Consider the following 11,581-nt stretch of genomic DNA (forward strand, 5'->3'; position numbering starts at 1 on the left):
TACATAATTGCAGCAAGCCTTCCTTACCAAATATTTTAACCCGCTATAATAAAGGCTGCCATACCATTTGCTTTTGTAACTTTCTTGTAGAACCTGCATGTTAATTTTTTGTGATGCATGTAGAGGGACACCAAATCTCTCCAAATACCAACTAGGTGTGATCAGTGCGAATAACTGCCAAACTCCTTCTCTGGTACGGAAAATTAACTATTTTAAGTGTAGAGTCTTATTGCTTCAGCTTTTCATTGTAGGAGATGTAATAAGGACAATTTTTTAAAAAACTTTTCTTTTTCTTAATCTAATCTTTCCCTTTTTTGTTCTTTCTGTACTTGATTTGACATTGACTTCACTTTTCTAATTTACACTCCCTGGTTCAGACTCTGTACATTTAATTTCTTCAGTCTTATTTTTTAAGGAGACGCACAGTTGCTTACCCAGTTCACGCAGGTCCCAGATGCATTGTAGAGGGCATCTCATTATTTCCATCTCTCACACATAAATATGTTGAAAGCAGTTCAGTGAAGGTTTACCAGACTAATACCTGGAATGCATGCGTTGTCTTATGAGGAATGATTGGACAGATTAGACTTGTATCCGCTGAAGTTTAGAACAGTAAGAGGTGACTTGCTTGAAAATATAACATCCTGAGGGGTCTTGACAGGGTGGATGTGGAGAGGATGTTTCTCCTTGTGGGAGAATCTGGAACTAGGGGTCACTGTTTAAAAATAAGGGGTCGCCCATTTAAAACAGAGATGAGGAGAAATTTTTTCATTCAGGGGTTCGTGAATCTTTGGAACTCTCTTCCTGAAAAGGTGGTGGAAGCAGAGTCTTTGAATATTTTTAAGGCAGAGGTGGATAGATTCTTGGTAAGCAGAGGGGTGATAGGTTATCAGGGGTAGGTGGGATGCAAATTTCAGGTTACTATCAGATCAGCCATGATCAATGGGCTGAATGGCCTACTCCTGCTCCTTGTTCGTATGTTTGTTCATATGTTCACATCTATCCCAGATACACAAATTCCTGAGTGACAAAAATCAAGAAAAATAGTTTTTAGCCAATTCCTCTCCAAGCCTTCTCCTAGTATTCAAACAAGCTCCATGGTGACTGATATTGCAATTCCTTGTTAACTCATCTAACTTCTATAGCTTGAGATGTCTTCCATCAACAGGAACCCATCCAATTCCCTTTTGAACTGAAAAAAACCCACCCTCAATACACATAGTGGCAACCCACCCCTGAAGTCCCCAATACTGTGAACAACTTACTATCTAGCATTTAACCTTACTTTTGTAACTTGCACTGATATCATCTGATTCAGCCTTGATGAACTAGTTCATTAAACCTTATTCTACACTTTCCCCAAAAGTAAAAGTCCCAGTTCTCTGTGCCTGTTCTGATAACAAAAGACCCTTAACCAAATATCAATCAAGTAGTCCTTCTCTGAACCTTTCTGGGGCTTCAACATCCCCACAATGTGAGGGGACCCAAACTGGACTGAGTATTCTAGATGCAACCAGACCATGTACTGTGTAAAGAAACGATTGTACTTCCAGACTCATTTAATTATCATTGGCCCAAATCTTCTGTTCCGGGTTTGAAACCCTATTTCTGGACCCTGATCAGACAAAAAAAAAACACTTACCTTCCCCTGACTTTTCAGGGCAATCTGCTGACGGAGGATCCTGCAGAATTCAGGCAGCACAGAATCCATGCAGAAACGACGGACCCTTCTTTACGGCAATAACTGCCACACTCTGGGAAATGAAGAATTTTAATGCCCCAAAGCTTCTTTGAAAAGCTACGGAGAGAAGATAAGGGGGTGGGGTGGTTAAGGGGTAAGGTGGGTGAGGGGGTAGGGTGGGTAAGGTAAGCGGTAGGGTGGGTGGGGGTTATTTATGTAGGTAAGTTAAGAGGGTAGGGTAAGTGTGGCAGCTGGGTAGGGTGGTAGTTGGGTAGGGTGGTGAGGTCAGTTGGAATCGGGAGGGAGTCAGATGGCAGGGGCTAGTCATGTTGGGTTGGCAGGTCAGGAGGTGGTCGGATCTTTGTGGGGGAGTCAGTAGATTGGGGGGGGTTGGGTAGGTCAGGGTAGGGAGTCGGAGGATCGGGGGGAATTGGACGGGGTAGTCGGAGGGTCATTGTGAGTGATTGGGAGGTTAGTTCTGTCATTACCCAGATGTTAGACCTGGTTTTAATCTGTCTAACAATTTCATGGGTAGCTATTCTGGTAAGTAAGCCAGAACTGTCCGAAAAAGTCTCCGACTCTTAACACAGAGTTGGAGACTTTTTCAGAAGGTCCTGGGAATCAGGGGAACTGCTCATCGGAAGTTCATACTTCCCGGGCAATTCCCATGGAGTCATTGTGTTGGGATTTCTGAGGGGTCCCGTGGTGCATCTTGGGTGGCAGGTCTGGTCTCCAACTATCCAGAGGTCAGAAGATGTGGGCTATAGCTACGGTCATGCCAATGCCACCATCTTGTAAATTAGGAGACAACCTCTTAAAAGGCAAGAGGTTTGCAATAGAAATCAAGCTGCTTTCTTTTTTACAAACATAAACTAAGATAGATTGACTGTTGGTTTCTAAAACTCATTAGTAGCTTATTTAAACTCCAATAATTCAGAGCTCTTTACAAAAATTATATTACTGGCTTATTTGAGCATATTGAAAGAGACCTTGCTGGGAGTCGGAGCGGAGTGCACCTGCGGGAGACAGCTGGGAGCTGCGGAGTGCCTATAAATACGGACCAAGGATTTGAGTGAGGAGCGGAGCTGAGCAGCACCTATAAATACAGATCGGGGATTGCAGAGCAGCCTACCTTGCTGGGAGTTGAAGCGGAGCTGAGGAGCACCTATAAATACAGATCAGGGATTTGAGTGAGGAGCGGAGCTGAGGAGCGGAGCTGAGGAGCGCACTGTCTCACTGTTTCAGCTGCTGTGAGGCTGCAGTCCGGGAAAAAGGAGAAAAAAGCAACTGTGACGTCACAGGAAGCTAGTGAGTTGACTGGCCGGTAAGTGCTCAGTCTGAGGGACAGTGTGTGAGAAACCAGCTTAGGACAGGCAAGTTCAGGTAGATCTATAAATAAAAAAAAACTAAAACTTTAAATTAATAAAGCAAAATTTGAAAACTTTAAAATTAAAATAAAACAATAAAGATTAAAAAAGCAATAAAAATAAAGTAATTTAAACAAACATCTAAAACACATACCTTGTAGTTAAGAAGCATATAACCTTTAGTTGTCAGTGATACTAGCATTCAATAAACACAGTAAATTGTAGCATACATAGGAAGAAAGTAATTAAAGTAAATTAACTACATAACATAAGTTAGAATGGTGGGACAGGTGTTATGTTGCAGTTGTGAGATGTGGGAACTTTTGGACGTCAAGGCGATCCATGACAAACACATCTGCAGGAAGTGTAAGCAGCTTGAGGAATTCCGGATCAGGATGCTTGATCTAGAAGCCAAAATGCAGACACTGCACAACATAAGGGAGGGGGAGAAATATCTGGACGCTTTGTTCCAGAAGACAGTCACACCTCTTAGAAGAGGATCATCTGTTTTGGTCAGCAGTGAGGGTCAGGAGGATGTGACTGTCAGTGAGGCAGGTAATGGGACCAAACAGACAATAGTGGAGGGGCCACTGACTTTGCAATTGTCAAACCGGTTTGAGGTGCCCACAACCTGTGTGGATGAAAGCGAAGTCTGCAAGGTGGAGGAGCTGGCTGGCCATGGCACTGTGGTACAGGAAGCCGTTCAAGCAGGGGGAGCAAGAAGGAATGTAGTGGTAGTAGGGGATAGTATAGTGAGGGGGATTGACACTGTTCTCTGCAGCAAACAGCGAGAGTCCAGGCGGCTATGTTGCCTGCCCGGTGCCAGGGTTTGGGACATCTGCTCAGGCTGGAGAGGAACTTGCAGTGGGAGGGGGAGGATCCAGTTGTCATGGTCCATGAAGGGACCAATGACATAGGTAGAACTAGGAAAGAGGTTTTGCAAAGTCAGTATGAGGAGCTAGGTACCAAATTAGGAAGCAGAACTTCAAAGTTAATAATCTCTGGATTATCATCTGAGCCATGTGCAAATTGGCATAGGATAAATAAGATTAGAGAGATAAATGCGTGGCTGAAAGACTGGTGTGGAAGAGGTGGGTTCCGATTTGTGGGGCACTGGCATCAGTACTGGGGAAAGTGGGGACTGTACTGTTGTGACGGTTTACACCTGAACCATGCTGGGACAAGTGTCCTCGCAAATCGCATAACTAGGGAAGTAGAGGGGGCTTTAAACTAAACAAGAGGGATGAGGGATCAGGCTTGGGTATAGGTAGCAATTCAAGGTGTAGAGTCAAGACAGGACAGCAAAATAGTAATATGAGAAATGAGGGTCAGAGAATGGCAGGAAAGGACAGAAAGAAAAAACCTAAGAGTACATCAACAGTCAAGACTAGATCTTACAAAGGTCACAAAAAGAGAATACTGAAGGCTCTCTTTCTGAATGCACGTAGCATTCATAACAAAATAAATGAATTGATGACCCACATTGAAGTAAATGAATATGATCTGATAGCAATCGCAGAGACGTGGCTGCAGGACGACAATGATTGGGTCCTTAATATTGAAGGCTACATGATGTTCAAGAAGAATAGGAAGCTAGGTAAAGGAGGAGGAGTAGCACTGTTAATCAAAGAGGGCATTGATGCAATAGTTAGAGATGACCTTGGTTCAGGAGATCAGGATGTAGAATTAGTTTGGGTGGAGATGAGGAATAATAGGGGGAAAAGTCATTATTGGGAGTTGTCTACAGGCCCCCTAACAGTAGCCACAGTGTAGGACAAAGTATTCAAAAGAAGATATTGTGTGCTTGTGATAAAGGGATGGCAATAATTAGGGGTGATTTTAATCAACACATAAACTGGAAAAATCAGATTGGCAGTAGTAGCCTGGATGAGGAGTTCTTAGAACGCTTTTGAGATAGTTTCTTAGAGCAGCATGTTCTGCAACCAACCAGAGAGCAAGTTATATTAGACTTGGTATTGTGTAACGTGACAGGATTAATTAATGACCTCAGAGTAAAGGCACCACTACGTAGCAGCGACAACAATATGATTGAGTTTTACATCCAGTTTGAAAGGGAGAAGAGTGGGTCCAAGACTAGTATCTTAAACATAAGTAAGGAGAACTATGTGGGGATGAAAGCTGAGCTAGCAAAGTGAACTGGGAAACTAGGCTAGAGATAGACCAATAGAGAAGCGGTGGCAGACATTTAAGGGGATATTTCAGAGTATTCAGAATAAGTATATTCCTACTATAAAGAAAAATTCTAAGGGGTGGACTATGGTTAACTAAAGAAGTTAAGGAAAGCATCAAACTTAAGGAAAAAGTATACAACTCTGCAAAGATTAGTGGCAGGACAGATGATTGGACAGAATATAAAGAACAGCAGATAATGGCTAAAAGGTTAATCAGGAGAAAGAAATTAGAGTATGAGAGGAAGCTAGCTAGAAATACAAAAACAGATAGCAAGAGTTTCTACAGGTACTTAAAAAGGAAAAGAGTAAGTAAAGTGAGTGTTAGTCCTCTGGAGAGTGACAGTGGAGAGTTAATAGTGGATAATAAGGAAATGGAGGAAGAAATGAACAAATATTTTGCTTCTGTGTTCATTTTAGAGGATGAATTCCAGTAAAAAAACATCAGGGGGTGAACGGGAGAAAGGAACTTGGTGAAATTGAAATCACTAGGGAAATGGTACTGAGCAAATTGATGGAGCTGCGGGCTGCCAAGTCTCCGGGTCCCAATGGACTACATCCTAGGGTCTTAAAAGAGGTGGCTGATGAGGTAGTTGATGCGCTGGAGTTAATTTTCCAAAATTCGCAAGATTCTGGAATGATTCCATCAGAATGGAAAGTAGCAAATATAACCCCTCTATTCAAGAAGGGAGGGAGGCAGAAAGCAGGAAACTATAGGCCAGTTAGCTTGCTGTCTGTCGTGGGGAAGTTATTAGAATCGATCATTAAGGAGGTTATAGCTGGGCACTTAGAAGAGTTAGCATGGTTTTGTGAAAGGAATTGTTTAACCAATTTATTGCAGTTTTTTGAAGGAGTAACGTGCATTGGATGAAGGGGAGCCTGTAGACGTACTGTACTTGGATTTCCAAAAGGCATTTGATAAGGTGCCACATCAAAAATTTTTCCAGAAAATAAAAGCGCATGGTGTAAGGGGGTAACATGTTAGCATGCATAGAAGATTGGCTGGCTGGCAGAAAGCAGAGAGTATGCATAAATGGGTCTTTTTCTGATTGGCAGGATGTGACGAGTGAAGTCCCACAGGGCTCTGTACTGGGACCTCAACATTTTACGATTCACATCAATGACTTAGATGAGGGGAGTGAAGACATGGTAGCTAAATTTGCAGATTGCACAAAGATAGGTAGAAAAATATGTTGTGAAGAGGACATGAGGAGGTTGCAGATGGATATAGATAGGTTGAGTGAGTGGGCAAAGATCTGGTAAATGGAGTTTAATGTAGGAAAATGTGAAGTTGTTCACTTTGGCAGGAAGGACAAAAAAGCAGAGTATTACTTAAACAGAGAACGGCTGCATAATTCTGAGGTGCAGAGGGATCTTGGTGTCTAGTACATGAGTCACAAAAAGTTAGTATGCAGGCACAGCAAGTAATTAAGAAGGCTAATGAAATGCTATCCTTTATTACGAGAGGGATGGAACATAAAAGTAAGGATGTTATGCTTCAGTTATACAGGGCATTGGTGAGACCGCACCTCAAATACTGTGTGCAGTTTTGGTCTCTTTATTTAAGGAAGGATGTAAATGCATTGGAGGCGATTCAAAGGAGGTTTACTAGATTGATACTTGGAATGAGTGGGTTGTCTTATGAGGAAACATTGGACAGGCTAGGCTTGTTTCCACTTGAATTTAGAAGAGTGAGGGGTGATTTGATTGAAGTATACAAGATCCTGGATGGCCTTGACACGGTAGACATAGAAAGGATGTTTCCTCTTGTGGGTGAGTCGAGAACTAGGGGGCACTGTTTTAAAATTAGGGGTTGCCCTTTTAGGACAGAGATGAGGAGAATTTTTTTCTCTCAGAGGGTTGTACGGCTTTGAAACTCTCTGCCTTGGAAGGTGGTGGAGAAGTGGTCATTGAATATTTTTAAGGCAGAAGTAGATACATTCATGTTAGGCAAGGGAATCATAGGTTATTGGGGTTAGATGGGAATGTGGAAATCGAAACACAAGCAGATCAGCCATGATCTTATTGAATGGCGGAGCAGGCTCGAGGGGCCAAATGGTCTACTCCTGTTCCTATTTCTTATTTACCAGTGTCCTGTGCCCCAAGGCCAGCTGAAAAACGTCCGATCGAAGATTGAGGCAGGTCCAAGATGGAATCCAGAGAGGTTTCCTAGGATAGGTGTTTGGCTCTTTGTTTGGGCTAACGAGTGACCTCATGTCTGACAATAGGACTCCAAGGAAACTGGGATGCAGAACCATCAGGCCTGCACCCACTATTGAGGGTCTGTCTTGGAAGGGTCAGTCTCTTCCCTTCATGGCGGTCCCCCTCAGAGCTGGGGCGGGTGGTGGGGAGGGGGGGATATTTTATGGGAGGATTCACTTAGAAGGCTCCATGTCTTCTTTTCCCACTCCGCGAAGGGTCTATAAGGAGAGGGCAGGATCTCCCTCTCACCTGGAAACACATGGAAATTTATTGCACATAAGGAGGTTATTCGACCCATTGCATCTGTACTACAAACATAACTGATTCAATATGCTCTTGAAAATACTCTGCAAGTAAAACACAGGTCAAACTTTGAAACTAATAAATGATTTCCTATAGGTTCTTGGTCCACTACTGAACAATTTGTCAATCTGTCATATTGGTTCAGTTCACTGAAACAGTTGTAACGCATGCAATGAATGCTGGTAATATGCACGGAGCTGCCTGAGGGAGATTGAAGCAATGTCAAAAAATTAAATAAATGGTTTATAGGGACATGTTTTTATATTAATGAAAATTTTAAAATTTATTTAATAAACGCTTTAGGAAACCTCATCCCGTTCATAGATGAGGTTTCCTAAAAAAACGTGAAGGCCGCTTGGCTTTTTCGCCTGCCGGCCAACCCTGAGGTTGGACGGGCAGCATTTAGAATAACTTTAGTTAGATCCTTAACAGCCTTAATAGGCCATTTACATAGTGGCGGGTGCGCAGGCGACTCCAGCGCGCGCCCGCTGAACAAAACATCGCTACTCAGCGCGATGACGTCGGGACGCACGCCCGACGTCATCACACGTCATTTTACGTTTCGGCATGTCGGGCCTGCCCCCACACGCCGACTGAAAAATTCTGCCCCATGACTTCAAAGGCAGTAATCTCAGGATTACTTCCAGTCCACGTGTTAGCGAGTACAGAAATAGGAAGATAGAGCAAATGAGCATGTGCCTGGAGAGATGGTGCAGGAGGGAGAGCTTTAGATTTCTGAGGCATTTGGACTGAATCCGGGGAAAGTGGGACCTGTACAAGGAAGACGGGTTACACCTGCTGTGGGATATCTCAGTCACCACACAGAGTCTGGAGAGAGTAGAGTTGAGCTGGTTTATTCAACATATGCCAATGATCCACAGATACAAGTGATCACAGGTAATTTATAGGGTAAAAGACACAGTTATCAATGCTTGTTATCATTTATTTATTTACATATAACAATCTTTCATCTTTTGCTTGTTATCACTTACTCATCATTATTTTACATGTAACAATCCTTCATCCTGTGCTTGTTATCACTTATTTATCGTTATCAGCTAAGTTATAGAACTGCCAGCCACATTAATGTCTAACACCCTGTTTTCCTCTAAACCAGTAAATTACATCAGCAGCTATTTTTTCTCTTTGTTTTCAGTAGATTGTGTTTTAACCTTTCCCTTCCCCCAACACAATTTAGCAGGACCAGGACCAATATCCTTGCAGGGAGATTTGATAATTTTAAAATTAATTTGCTGGATGTGGGTGTCGCTGGCTAGGCCAGCATTTATTGCTCATCCCTAATTGCCCTTGAGAAGGTGGCAGTGAGCTGCCTTCTTGAACTGCTGCAGTCCCTGTGGTGTAGGTACACCCAGTGTGGGTGTAATGTTGTTAGGGAGGGTTTAAACTAGCTTGGCAGGGTAAAGAAACGGGAGAGGGAATTCAGATAGGAGAGAAACAAAACTAGTAATGGTAGAAAGAATAATAATAAGTGAAATTGGAAAGCAGCGGAAACAAAGGCCAGCATCAAATAGGGTCAAAAATGGAAAACATGTTAAAAGGGCAAAATTAAAGGCACTCTATCTGAATGCACGCAGCATTTGCAAAAAGGTAGATGAATTCATGGCAGAAAAAGAAGTGAATGGGCAAGATCTAATTGCTATTATGCAGACGTGGCTGCAAAGTGACCAAAACTCAGAACTGAATGTTCAAGAGTATTCGACATTTAGGAAGGACAGGCAAAAAAGGAAAAGGAAGTGGGGTGGTGCTGTTTCTAATGGATGAGATCAGTGCATTGGTGAGAGAAGATCTTAGGTCAAGATGTAGAATCAGTTTGGTTGGAACTAAGAAACAGCAAGGGCAGTAAACGTTGGATTTCCAAAAGGCTTTTAATCAGGTCCCACACAAGAGGTTAATAAACAAAATTAGAGTAGATGGAATGAGTCCCTGATGGATGGGACATGGGACTGATCCCTATGGCACTCCACTAGTTACAGCTTGCCAAACACAAAAAGGCCCATTTATCCATACTCTCTTCTCTGCTTCCTGTTAGCTAACCAATCATTTATCCATGTTAATATGTTACCCCTACACCATCACCATGTGCTTTGATGTGGCACCTTTGGAAATTCAAGTGCACCACATCTACAGGTTCCCCTTTATCCACCTTGCTTGTTCCTTCCCCAAAAAAGCTATCATAAATTAGTGAAGCATGATTTCGTTTTTGCAAAGCCATGTTGACTCTGCCTGACTATTATGATTTTCTATAACCTGCTGTAACCTCCTTCATAATGGATTCTAGCAATTTCTCCCTATAGTTTCCTGCTTTCTGTCTCCCTCCTTTCATGAATAAAAGTGTTACATTAGCTATTTTCAATCCACTAGAGCCCTTCCAGAATCTAAGGAATTTTGGAAGATTATAACCAATGCATCTACTATCTCTGTAGCCACCTCTTTAAGACCCTAGGATGCAGGCCATCTGGTCCTGTGACTTGTCAGCCTTTAGGTCTAACAGTTTTCCCAGTACCTTTTTCCTAGTGATGGTGATTGTTGTAACTTACTCCCTCCTGTTCACCTCTTGATTTTCAAGTATCTTTGGGAAGTTTTCTAAAGCTTCTACAGTGAAGGCAGCCACAAAATACCTGTTCAACGCCACTCTCATTTCCTTCTTTTCCACTATCAATTCCCTAGACTCACTCTCTGGAGGACCAATATCAAATTTAGTTGTTCTTTTCCTATTTAAGTACTTGTAGAAACTCTTACTATCTGTTTATATATTACTAGCTAGCTTTCTCTCAAAATCTACTTTCTTCCTCTTTATTGTTTTTAGTCATTCTTTGCTGGTTCTTAAAATCTGAATAATCTTCTGATCTACCACTAATCTTTGCAAATTTGTACAGTGTTCCTTTCAATTTGATACCATCTTTAACTTCCTTATTTCACCACAGGTAATGCACCCTTCTCAAAGAGTCTTTCTTTCTCATTGGAATAAAGCTTTGCTGAGAGTTGTTAAAGATCTCCTTAAAAGTCTGCTACTGCATCTCTACTGTTCTACCGTTTAACCTAGTTTCCCAGTTCACTTTAGCTAGCTCTCCTTTCATACCCTTATAATTACCTTTATTCACATTTAACTCTAGTCTTAGACCCAGACTTCTTCCCTTCAAACTGAATGTGAAATTCTATCATGTTATGACTGCTGTCATCTAGATGTTCCTTTACCATGAGATTATTGATTAATCCTGTCTCATTGCTCATTACCAGGTCTAGAATAGCCTGCTCCCTGGTTGATTCTAGAATGTAGTGCTCTAAGATATTGTCCTGAATACACTCTATGAACTCAAATTCCAGACTACCTTTGCCAATCTGATTCGCCCAATCCACATGTAGATTAAAGTCACCCATGATGATTGCAGTACCATTCTTACAGGCCCAATTTATTTCTTCCTGCTCTGTCCTACAGTGTAACTACTGTTATAAACTATTCCCACAAGTGAGTTCTTACTTCTACACAAACTGATTTTACATCTTGCTCTTTCAAGCTAAGGTCATCTCTCCCTACTGTACTAGTGACATCCTTAATTAACAGAGCTACCCTGCTATGTTTTCCCAGTTTCCAATCTTTTTGAAATGTCAAATACCCTTCAATATCCAGGTCCTAACCTTGGTCACCTTGCAACTATGTCTCTGTTTTGGCTATCAGGTCATACATGTTTGTGCTAATAGTTAATTCATTTTGTTAGGAATACTGCACGCATTCATGTACAGAGCCTTTCACTCTGTCTTTTTACCATTTTTGCAATCTCTGGTCTTATCTGATGGCGCACTTTTTTATACTCTGTCCT

The sequence above is a fragment of the Cetorhinus maximus genome, chromosome 2, assembly GCF_964194155.1.
Source record: "Cetorhinus maximus chromosome 2, sCetMax3.hap1.1, whole genome shotgun sequence".
Lineage (NCBI taxonomy): Eukaryota > Metazoa > Chordata > Chondrichthyes > Lamniformes > Cetorhinidae > Cetorhinus > Cetorhinus maximus.